Here is an 11,488-nt window from a genome sequence, read left to right as displayed (position 1 = left end):
GATGAAGAGCCTCATCCTGCCAAGCACCGTGTGGACATTGATGTGCAACGGAGTCTCCGTGTTAAAAGAAATCACGCACAGGTGTCTTCCATATTCACATCTAAGTCCTGTGGCGATCAGTGACGGAAACTCCTGGTCACCGACCAGCACACAAGCGGCGGCTGTCAGAGGGTCATTTTTGCATTTGTACAGAGGCAGCCTGCAACTCGGCAGCCGCAACCACGACCGAGCAGCTCTTTTAGGGCCCGCTCCACTTCCCCACATGGGGAGGGCAGGTCATGAGCAGGATGCGGGCAGTCTGACCTAGTGCTCAAAGCAGGAGTTGGGAAATCAGGCTGGGCCACGTATCGGGAGGTCAGAGTCTGAGACAGGCCTGAAGGCAAACCCAGAGCGGAGTGTCGGGAGGCAGGGTCTGGTTACCAGGAGATCAGAGGCAGGAGCCAAACTTGAGAGCAAAACCAGGGATCAACAACCAGAGTTGGGCTGGGTTAGGATACCAGGAAGAGGAAGAGGGAAAGGAAGGCACACACTCCAGAGCAGGGTGGATCCCATCTGCACGGACATCTTCCTGTTCCTGTGCTGGATTTAAATAAGGGTCATGGACCAATCAGGGCTCCCCAGTGTTTGGCCAATCAGCTCCCAGGATTGGAGCCCTGTGAGTTCAGATCCTAATCTGCAAGTGCTTAGCAGGTCCCTGGGTGGCAGGTTGGAACCTGCTAGCACCAGAGACCCCTGAGGACCTGGGTTCAAGACACTAACATCAGGCTGGAAAAGGTGCCCTAAAAGGAGTCCTCCTTGCCTCCCCAAACTGGATACCTGTGTTCAAAGGGAACATGGGAAACTTTACCATTTATGCTGATTATAGTTATAACAATTATAGAAACGAGGTGGCAGAGGTTATAGCTTTTATTCGACCAACCTCTGTTGATGAAAGAGACAAGTGTTCGAGCTTATGCAGAGCCTTCATTCTTCAAGTCTGGGAAAGGTCCCTCAGAGAAGTCCCAGCTAAATACATGTTGCAAGAGACCATTCAAGGAGAAGTGGACAGCTAACCCCTTGGCAGGTCAGTTGGTTACAGATTGTTGTATTGAGCCAGAAATCCACTGTCTTTACTGAGGCCATGTCGACACTACACAATTGAGTCAACCTAACTTACGTTGGCATACAGCCGCCACAGTAATTACATTGCGTGTGTGGATCCACACTTGGCTCCTTGTGTCGGCGGTGCGCGTCCTCAGTCTGCAGCTCCAGACATGATTATTTGGCTTTACCATCTACATGTAAACGTTTAGTGGTTGCCCTACATTTCTATCAGCTGTACAAAGAAGAAAACTGATTGAACTGTGAGGGTGGGGCATTGTGGGATGGATTCTGAAAGCCAGTAACAGTCAACATAAGTGATACCATATCTACGCTGGCACTGTGTTGACCTAACTATGTTGACCGTGACTCTACGCCACTCGTGGAGGTGGAGTTGTTAAGTCAGCGTAGCAGGGTAGTTACATCGACCGGAGCAAAATTTGAGCGACAGGGTTAGGTAGATGTGAGCTGACCTAACTCTGTAGTATCAGGGGGTAGCCGTGTTAGTCTGTATCCATAAAAACAACAAGGAGTCCGGTGGCACCTTAAAGACTAACAGATTTATTTGTTTACCCTGTAGGAGTTGTAGGGTCTAGCAAAATTATGAACTGAAGCTCTCCGGCTCATCTTGTGAAGGTGTTGTGCAGGTTCCCTTTGACCACAAGGATGGAGAGGTCAGATACAGAGTTTTTTGCCCAGCTCTATTTCCCAAAGGATTAAGCTAAATCTGGAAAAGGCACTTTTATCCTGGAATAAGCGTGTCCACACGGACAGCAAATCTGGTGAATTTCCCCATGTAGAATCTTCGAAATGTCGGGCTGGAAGGGACCTTGAGAAGGCATTAAGTGCAGCCCCCCTCCACTGACCCAGAACCAAGTAAACCTGGATCATCCCTGACAGGCACTTGTCCAACCTGTTCTTAAAACCACCAATGACGACCCTACTGGCTTGTCTTTGGGTATGTCTGCACCGCAGCTGGGCATCTCTGACAGCAGGGATATTGCGGGGTCAGGCTGGAGCTCAGGATCTCACCCCCTTGCCCCCAGCTTGCCACGCTCCATATCATGGTGTAGACAAGACGTAAGACACAGCATCGCTCCAGGAGCTCTCGCTCGCTCGCATTATGCCACGAGCCTTCTTTGAAACCCCCGCACGTGTGGTGTCGATGCACTTACAGACACCCCATGCCACATGCTCGGGCTTGCCCTGTGCCCCAGTGGGATTCAGGCACACCCTCGCGCGATTGCAGGTCGACTCCAGGCATTCATGTTCTGACAGCGTCAGCAGAGGCCAGCAGACGCGTTGGGCGCCTACCTTGGTTCCAGGAGATGGATGCATGCGACGAGGTCAGGGTACATCCCCTTCCCGGAGCAGAGACAGACACCAGGGTTCAAGTGTCGAAACCAGCGCTCTTTCCTGGGTGGAGCTGTTTGAAACAAAACGTACAGAGCGAGATTTTTTTTTTCAGAGGCCATTAATTGTGGCTGCACTTAAAAGCCACTCACATCCCTGAACGAACCCGCTTATCAGCTCGTTAAATTGTTAAGTGACATGAAATTGCACACACACCACCATCACCACCCCCACAGGGCAAAACAACCCACCCACTAATTTGCAGGGAGCAGCTGAGCTGTAAATCAGGGTGGAACTATGACACTTTGAGGAAGCACTGGAGTTCGGGCACGCCCGGCCTTAGCTGGTGGTGTGCTCAAATGCTGCATGTATCATGTATGTTAGCATGGGGCTCATGGGAGACATTGGCCCATACAGCTAGTGGGGAGTATTTTTATTTTTTTTTCCCACCAGGAAAATGCTGATTTCACAAAACTTTCGTCACAAAGGTTTCTTGGGTGCAGGATGGGACTTGTGGTCAAAGCTAGAGCTTAATGACTAATAGCCCAGATTGGACCACTCGTCTGGCAGACCCTGGACCTTTCTGAAGAGGGGCAGGAATCTCCCCCAGGTGCATGCCCTAAGTACCTGGAAATCCTTGCGGGGGTGGGGGCTTTCAGTCTCACTTGCATCAGGGTTGCCAGATTTTTTTCAAGACCACAAGCCTGAAGTGAGTCTCAAAAGCAGCCCAAAATTCACATGGGACAGGGTCAGAGAGCAGTGTGGGGCAAGGAGGCGGGGTCAGAGAGCAGTGTGGGGCAAGGAGGCGGGGTCAGAGAGCAGTGTGGGGCAAGGAGGCGGGGCTAGAAAGCAGCAGGGGCAGAGTTGCCAACTTTCTACTCACACAAAACTGAACACCCTTACCTGCCCCTCCTCTGAGGCCTCGCCCCGTCTCTGAGGTCCCACCACCCACTCACTCCATCCCCCCTCCCTGTGTCGCTCGCTCTCCCTAACCCTCACTCACTTATTTTCACCAGGCTGGCTCAGGGGGTTGGGGTGCGGGAGGGGGTGAGGGCTCTGGCTGGGGATGTGGGCTCCGGGGTGGGGCCAGAAATGAGGTGTTTAGGGTGCAGGAGGGAGCTCTGGGCTGGGGGGTGGAGCAAGGTGTTCGGAGCATGAGAAGGGGCTCCAAGCTGAGGCAGGGGGTTGGAGTGTGGTAGGGGGTCAGGGCTCTGGGCTGGGGGTGCAGTTTCCAGGGTGGGGCCAGAAATGAGGGGTTCAGGGTGCGGGAGGTGGGCTCTGGTGTGGGGCCGGGGATGAGGGAGTTGGGGTGCAGGAGGGGGCTTCGGGCTGGGGTTGTGGGTTTGGGATGCGGGGGTGGTGAGGACTCTGGCTGGGGATGCAGACTCTGGGGTGGGGCTGGGGATTAGGGGTTTGGGGTGCTGGAGGATGCTCTGGACTGGGACTGAGGGGTTTGGAGGGCAGGAGGGGGATCAGGGCTGGGGCAGGGGGTTGGGGCATGGAAGGGGGTCAGGGGTACAGGCTCCAGGCGACGCTTACCTCAGGCAGCGGCATGTCCCTCCTCTGGCTCCTATGCAGAGGCGCAGCCAGGCAGCTCTGTGCGCTGCCCCATCTGCAGGTGCTGCCCCTGCAGCTCACCTTGGCCACAGTTCCCAGCCAATGAGAGCTGCAGAGCTGGCACTTGGGGCAGGGGCAGCGTGTGGCGCCCCCTGGCTGCCCCTATGCATAGAAGCCAGAAGAGGACATGCCACTGCTTCTGGGAGCCATGTGGAGATGTGGCAGGGAGGGAGCCTGCCTCAGCACCACTGTGCCACCGACCAGACTCTAACAGCCCGGTCAGTGGTGCTAACCGGAGCCGCCAGGGTCCCTTTTCAACCGGGCGTTCCGGTCGAAAACCGGACACCTGGCAACCCTAAGCGAGAGTGAGGAAGCAGGATCAGAGAGCTGTGGAGGGGCTGGGTCAGACAGACATGCGGGGGCGGAGTCAGAGAGCTGTGGGGGGGTTGGGTCAGACAGACATGTGGGGGCGGGGTCAGAGAGCCGTGCAGGGGCGGGGGCAGACACCCATGCAGGGGCCGGATCAGACAGCAGTGCAGGGGCGGGGTCAGACAGCCGTGCGGGGGCGGGGTCAGACAGCAGTGCGGGGGCGGGGTCAGACAGCCGTGCAGGGGCGGAGTCAGACAGCAGTGCGGGGGCGGAGTCAGACATCCATGTCAGACAGCAGTGTAGGGGTGGGGGCAGAGAGCAGTGTGGGGCGTAATTCGTCTCAGTCGTGCTGGGAAGAGGGCAGGGCTGAAGAAAAGGAAACACCCTGTGATGAAGCGGGAGAGCCCCACAGAGTTCAGCAAACAACCCCCCAGCCACCCCTGGGTTGAAAAACCAACCAAGCTTAAAACGCATCGACCCGCAGTCACGTCTGGTCAGCGAGCTGCTGGTGCTCATCCCCTTTGTCTAAATAATCAGATAGTCGCTGGGGCAGGGCAGGGCTGCCACCACTGGGCTGCGGGTTAGGCCTGGGTGGCCTGCTCTGGTGTTCCTGAAAAGTGTCCAGGTTTCATTCTGGACCGAAAACAAATGTGGACGCATCAGAATTGTTCCTAAAGTGGAATTTCTGTTTTCCAGCCAGCCCTTACCATGCCTGTCCCCTAGGCCCCTCTGGAGACATTTGGACCAGTGCTACATCATCTTCGCTGGGTCCCACACCCTCCCATTTCGGCCACCTTCCCCCTCTTACCCCCTGGCATTAGAAGCATTTTGGGGACCCCCTTGAGCTTGGGGCCCTGGTACAACTGTTCCCATTCCCCCCACACACCCCGTCAGCCCCTGCTGTCCCCTAAACTGACTTTTTTTTTCCAACTCTGCTGCCCACAGAGTGGGTCTGTGGCGTAGATTTTCCCCTTCCCACATGCAGGGCAGCACCGAGGCAGAGAAAAGGGAGACCATCGTGATCATCTAGTCTGACCTCCCGCACATTGCAGACCACAGAACCTTGCCCACCCACTCCTGTAATAGACCCCTGCCCTCTAACTGAGTTACTGACGTCCTCAAATCATGATGTAAAGACTTCACGTTACAGAGAATCCACCATTTACACTAGTGTAAACCTGCAAGTGACCCGTGCCCCACGCTGCAGAGGAAGGCGGAAAAAAAACCCCAAGGTCTCTGCCAATCTGACCTGGGGGGAAATTCCTTCCCAGCACCAGACATGGCGATCAGTTAGACCAGGGGTCGGCAACCTTTCAGAAGTGGTGGGCCGAGTCTTCATTTAGTCACTCTAATTTAAGGTTTCGGGTGCCAGTCATACATTTTAACGTTTTTCGATGCTCTCTTTCTATAACTCTATAATAAATAACTAAACTATTGTTGTGTGTAAAGTAAATAAGGTTTTTAAAATGATTAAGAAACTTCATTTAAAATTCAATTAAAATGAAGAGCCCCCCTGGACCGGTGGCCAGGACCCAGGCAGTGTGAGTGCCGCTGAAAATCAGCTCGCGTGCCGCCTTCGGCACACTTGCCATAGGTTGCCTACCCCTGAGTTAGACCCTAAGCATGTGGACAAGACCCACCAGGCAGATACTTGGGACAGAATTCGTAACTCAGAGCCCTCCCCAGCTAGTGTCCCATCACCGGGCCATTGGAGATATCTGCTGCTAGCAGTCCCAGATCGGCTACGTGCCATTGTCAGCAGCCCCCTTCCATAAACTTACCCAGTTCAGTCTTGAAACAAGTTCAGCTTTTTGCCCCCACTGTTCCCGTTGGGAGGCTGTTCCAAAGCTTCACTCCTCTGAGGGTTAGAAACCTTCAGCTAATTTCAAGCCTAAACTTGCTGATGGCCAGTTTATAACCATTTGTTCTTGTGGCCACATTGGTGCTTAAATAACTCCTCTCCCTGCCTGGTGTTTATCCTTCTGATGTATTTATAGACAGCAATCGTATCTCCCCCCTCTCCAGCCTTCGTTTGGTTAGGCTAAACAAGCCAAGCACTTTGAACCTCCTCTCATGAGATAGGTTTTCCATTCCTCAGATCAGCCTTTCTGTTTAGTGGTCATCAGTTTCACCCTCCGTGATGGCCGACCAGCAGTTTGAAAATTGCTCTTTCTCTCCATATGGTGCTCATCTGCCCGGAAAGAGAGGAACCATGGGAGTTTTGGATCCCGAACTCCCAGAAGTCCACTGGTTTCCCACCATGCACCATGAGAAAAATCCCAGAATGCACGAAGGCCAACAGCGAAGACAAGGCACAGCATCAGGGGATACCTGTCTAACATGATCCAATAGGCCTAACATGATAGGTCTAGCATGATCCAATGGCAGGGAAAGTTGAAGCTAGACAAATTCTGACAGGGAATGAGGTAGACATTTTTAATGGTGAAAGTAATTAAGCATTGGAACAGTTACCAAGGGTTGTGGTGGATTCTCCATCACTGACCATTATTAAATCCAGACTGGATGGTTTTCTAAAAGCTCGGCTCTAGGAATTATTTGGTGGAAGTTGTCTAGCTTGTGTTATGCAGGTGGCCAGACCAGATGATCACAATGTCTGGCCTTGGAATCTATGAACTCCCATGAATATTTTTGGAGAGTTCAAAATGTTTTCCCGTCTTGAATTGGGACACACAGTCAAAATCCTGAAAATATTCATGAACCGAAAAAAGGATTTTTTGGTCTCCATTTTGGGTCAATGGAAACATTCCGTTTCGATCATTTCAAAATGTTTTGTTTTGATTCTGACCTTTCTTTCTTCTTTTTCTCACTCTCATTAGCTTCAACTCTACCTTCTCTGAGCAAAACTCCACAGATCGAGCTTCTTCAGTCTCTGGCTCTCAGGCAGGTTTTCCAGCTCTTGGATCTCTCCCGTTGCTCTTCTCTGAACCCTCCCCGATTTCCTGACATCTCGTTTGATGTGCAGGCCCCTAGAGCTGGGGGAATCTCCAGTCATGATCTCCTCAATGCTGTAGCCACAGAAGATCCCACCTCCCAGCTCCTACTTGCTCTTCACTTGCTTCTGCAGCCCAGGGTTGCACTCAGCCTCTTAGCCAAAGCATCTCCCAGGGAGCTCATGGGCTGTTGGCCCCATCAGGTCTCCTGGGTCCTTCCCAGCATCACCAATCTCCAGGATACAGTCCACCACCTTCAAAATAACTTACTAAGAATGGAACCTCTTTGGAGGCAAGGACCATCTTTTTGTTCAGTGTTTGTGCAGCGCCTGGCGCAGTGAGGTCCTGCTCCATGACTGGGGTTCAGAGGCACTTCCACCATAATAACAAGAATAATTAATTAATTAATAAGTGATAACTGCCTTGGAAACCAGAAATATCCCCGTTTATATTAGATCAATCTAGCCCAGACATTTTTTAAATAACTGACAGAGCTCCTTCTCCGCCTCAGTGGGTTCCGCGCTTCCGTTTAGTGGCGGGCCGGGGTACACACCTTGCCTGAGCAGGCTTTCTCCCAGGCTCCTTGACGAGGGGAGGGGAAGGAGAGCCTCTTAGTCTCTGGTAGCCCCTCCGGGCGTGGTGGCGACAGGCCAGACCCCCAGTTCAGTCTCTTCCCTCTGGTGGGGTCTCTTCCCTCAGACCGTAGGGGCCCAAAAGCGCTGTTCGCCCTGTTGGGCGGGGTTTCCCCTGCCCTTCGCCCCTGTACCTGTGGGGTTTCCTCCTCTGCACCGCCCAGCTCACCAGCAGCTCGCCTTCCTCCCACAGCTTCTATCCTACACCTCTCTCTGGCTGGAGGGGAGGCTCATAACAGGTTCTAGCAGGCCCTTGATTGGCCCCAAGTGTCCTAATTAACCTGGAGTTATCCCTGTTCTGTTACCAAGGGAAAAGGGACCTGCTTCTCCTGGGGCTGCCTTCCGAAACTCTCCCACAATCGACTCACCCAGCCCGAGCGTAAGTTAGCGCCGGCCCGTTCCGATCTGTCTCTGGGAGGTGGGAGTCTAGCGTGTCCGGCTCCCTGCTGCACAACAGCTCTCTGGGCTAGCTTGTAACCCAATTCCCCATTCACTCCCCATGGCATAAATCAAGAGTAACTAACTTCATAGCAGTTGGTGGCGGAAGATATGACTAGATCTGTCTCTGAGGCCGCTTCAGCCCTTGTCTCCTTGGTTCAAGGGCACTGCTGGGTACCAGCCACTGGCTTCAAATTAATACGGGAATGAGGAAGCCAAGAAGGAGGCAAAGTAAGAACAGAGGGGGGAACGGCACACAATTTGTCTCCTGCTTTCTGTTCCCCGGGGGGTTGCATTGTCCTGCTTTTCTACCCAACCACTGTTTTGCCCAGCAGCAGACTGGCTCCCAGGCAGGTTCTCGCTCCCTTAGACCTCACTGTCTCCTCTTTGCAACAACCCCACCTCAATGCTGCCAGTTCAATCTCTCGTACAGGCTGTCTTATTGCCGTCACTTCGTCTGGGAACTTGGCAGCCGGAAAGGCGACACTCCCTCTGAGGGATAGTAGCTAACAGGGGATAGGGCAGCTCCTGGGATGACACACACAGAGCTATTTTCAGAACCTATTGCACAAACGGCCAGTGGGATTTGAACCTTCAGCCTTCACGCATTTCACAGTCAGTTCTGGGCTTGTCTGCCTTTCTCCTGGTTTCCCCAAGGTTTTAGGACTCCTGACTGGAGTATTTTTTCCCCCCCAATTTGGATGGTTCCAAACTTTTGGGATAACTATTTAACTCAAACGCCATCTAAACTCTTGGGTGGAGAGCGGTCTTGGTTAATTGTTCAGTTATGAAGGCTTCCAGCCAGGGCTGGCTTCAGGATGCGCAGGGCCTGATTCGAAAGAGATGCCGCCGAAATGAAGATAGCAGCGGCAATTCGGCAGCCGCTCAATCGGTTGCCGCCGTTTCCGGCGGCACTTCGGCGGAGGGTCCTTCCTCGGCAGCAGTTGTCTTCCAGGGCCTTACCTTGCGGGGCCCCTCTTCTGGACGCTGCGGGGCCCTCTTCGGCGCGGGGCCCAATTCACGGGAATTGAGGGAATCGGCCTAAAGCCGGCCCTGCTTCCAGCCCACTTCTCTCGACCCTAAAAGGAAGGAAAAATTGCAAATCCTGCTATTTTGCAAGTTGTATGTAAAAGCCTGGATGGGCTTGTGGGAAAGGTACTAAACTGGCCCTCCACAGATCTGTGTTTGATACCTCACGCTGCCACAGACTTCCTCTGTGACCTTGGCCCCATCCCTGCCCTGGGCCTCAGTTTCCCCTCTGTACAATGGGGCTAATAGCACTGCTTTACTTAAAAATAATGCCAGTGCCAGGGTGAATGCCCGTATTTGTTTGCCTTATTATTGCTAATAATAAAAACAATGACACCAAGCACTTTTCTCGCTTAAGTTGATTAGAACCAGGTTTGAGTGAAACGGGGCTAGGCCATGGTAAAGGAGAAAAGCCATACACCCAAGGTTTCCACAACTGATATCTGATTCTAGAACAACATAAAGGGGCCCAGTTTTCAGAGCAGTTGAATGTCCATCCTCAGAAATCCAGGCTGCTTTAAGTAACTAGGCGCGGTCCAGACACACAGGCCCTGCCCCAGTTGAGATTAGGGTGCTGCCCAGACACATCAAGGGACGATCCCTGGCCCAGCTGAGATCAGGTCCCTGTCGTGCCAGAACCGCAGGCGGGCAGTAAAGGATTGTGAGTGATTTGCCTGTGGGCAGTGAAGGATTGTGGGTAATTTGCAGTTGGGCAGCGAAGAAGGATCATGGGTAATTTTGAGTGGGCTGCAAAGGCTTGTGGGTGGTTTGCAGGTGGGCAGCTTTGTTTTTGGTATTAGGAAAGGCCATTTTTTTGCCATTAAAACTCCAGCCTGGGACCTGGGTTCGAATCCTGACTCCCACCTCAGATTGCGGGGGCAAGTTACTGAGTCTCATCGTGCCTCAGTTTCCCTACCTCTAAAACAAGGATGTGGGGTGCGGGGGGCACTGTAAGGATAAAGTCCACTGATGTTTGTGAGGCACTGGGATTCTTTTGGGCATGAGGGTAGGGGGAGAGAGATACATCTGTAGACCAATGTGTGACACCCATGACCAAAGCAGCATAGGTGTAGACATGCTTAGACCTTTTTTTATATTTTGCTAGATGCATTAATTAAGCCTACCCGTCTTTAGATATTTCCCTGCCCTCCCCCCATTACCTGGGCAGCTGGGGAAACTGAGGCATGGAGCAACTCAGGGGCCTTCTCGAGGAGTCGGGGCAGAGGAGGGCATTAAATGCAGCCCTGCAGCAACCCCAGGTGAGGGCCCTAATGCTCGGCCTGCCGGCTGCTGGGGCGACGCTGCCACTGCTGTGCGAGCTGGGCCGGCCTGAGGGAACATGGCGCCCTGGGCAAACGTGTTTTTTGCCAGACTTTCTTTGCGTTGGAGACCAGCAGCATGGGGCACGGGGCACGAGGACCAGCTCCTGCCCCCAGAGCCCAGCCCCTCTGCCTGTGCTTCCTTGCCAGGCTGGCGGGTCCCCCAGCCCGGCTGGCCAGGGGGTCCAGCCCCCAGGCTCGCCCGCACTCAGCCCAGGCCCTCCAGCTTGCGCCACTCTGACGGCGCCCTCCCGCCAACCACGGCACCCTGAGCGGTGGCCCACATCTCCCCCCCGTAAGGCCAGCCCTGTGTCCAAGCCTCGTGGCGCCCACCCCAGTGGCCTCTGAGTCACGGCTCGGGGGGCCCAGGAAGGCCGGGGAAAGCGAGGGCAGTTTCTGCTCTGCCTCTGGGGCAAGGCACCCACCGGGAGGGCGTGTTCCCTGCCACAGAAACTTCAGCTCTTTCTGGCCAGGTGCCAAGAGAAGGCGGGGCCAGTGGGGATTTAAGGGTGATGAATTTCCCTGCTAATAAACCATCGGCTCTCCGCCGCCCAGCCCCGTGCAGCCAGGAGGCCAGGCCGCCGAGCCGCCCGCCCGCCCGAAACATGGTCCTGCTGGCTGCGGCGATGCTGCTGCTGGCTTCAGGTGAAAGGGGGCTGGGGGTGAGTGTGTGTCTGTGTGAGTGCGGGGGGGCAGCTGTGCGTTTGGGGGTGTGGGCGTGTGCCTGTGAGTGTGGGTGACTGTGTGAATGTCCGTGTGC

The sequence above is a fragment of the Mauremys reevesii genome, linkage group 24, assembly GCF_016161935.1.
Source record: "Mauremys reevesii isolate NIE-2019 linkage group 24, ASM1616193v1, whole genome shotgun sequence".
Taxonomy (NCBI): Eukaryota; Metazoa; Chordata; order Testudines; family Geoemydidae; genus Mauremys; species Mauremys reevesii.
Note: the sequence above shows the minus strand (reverse complement) of the source record.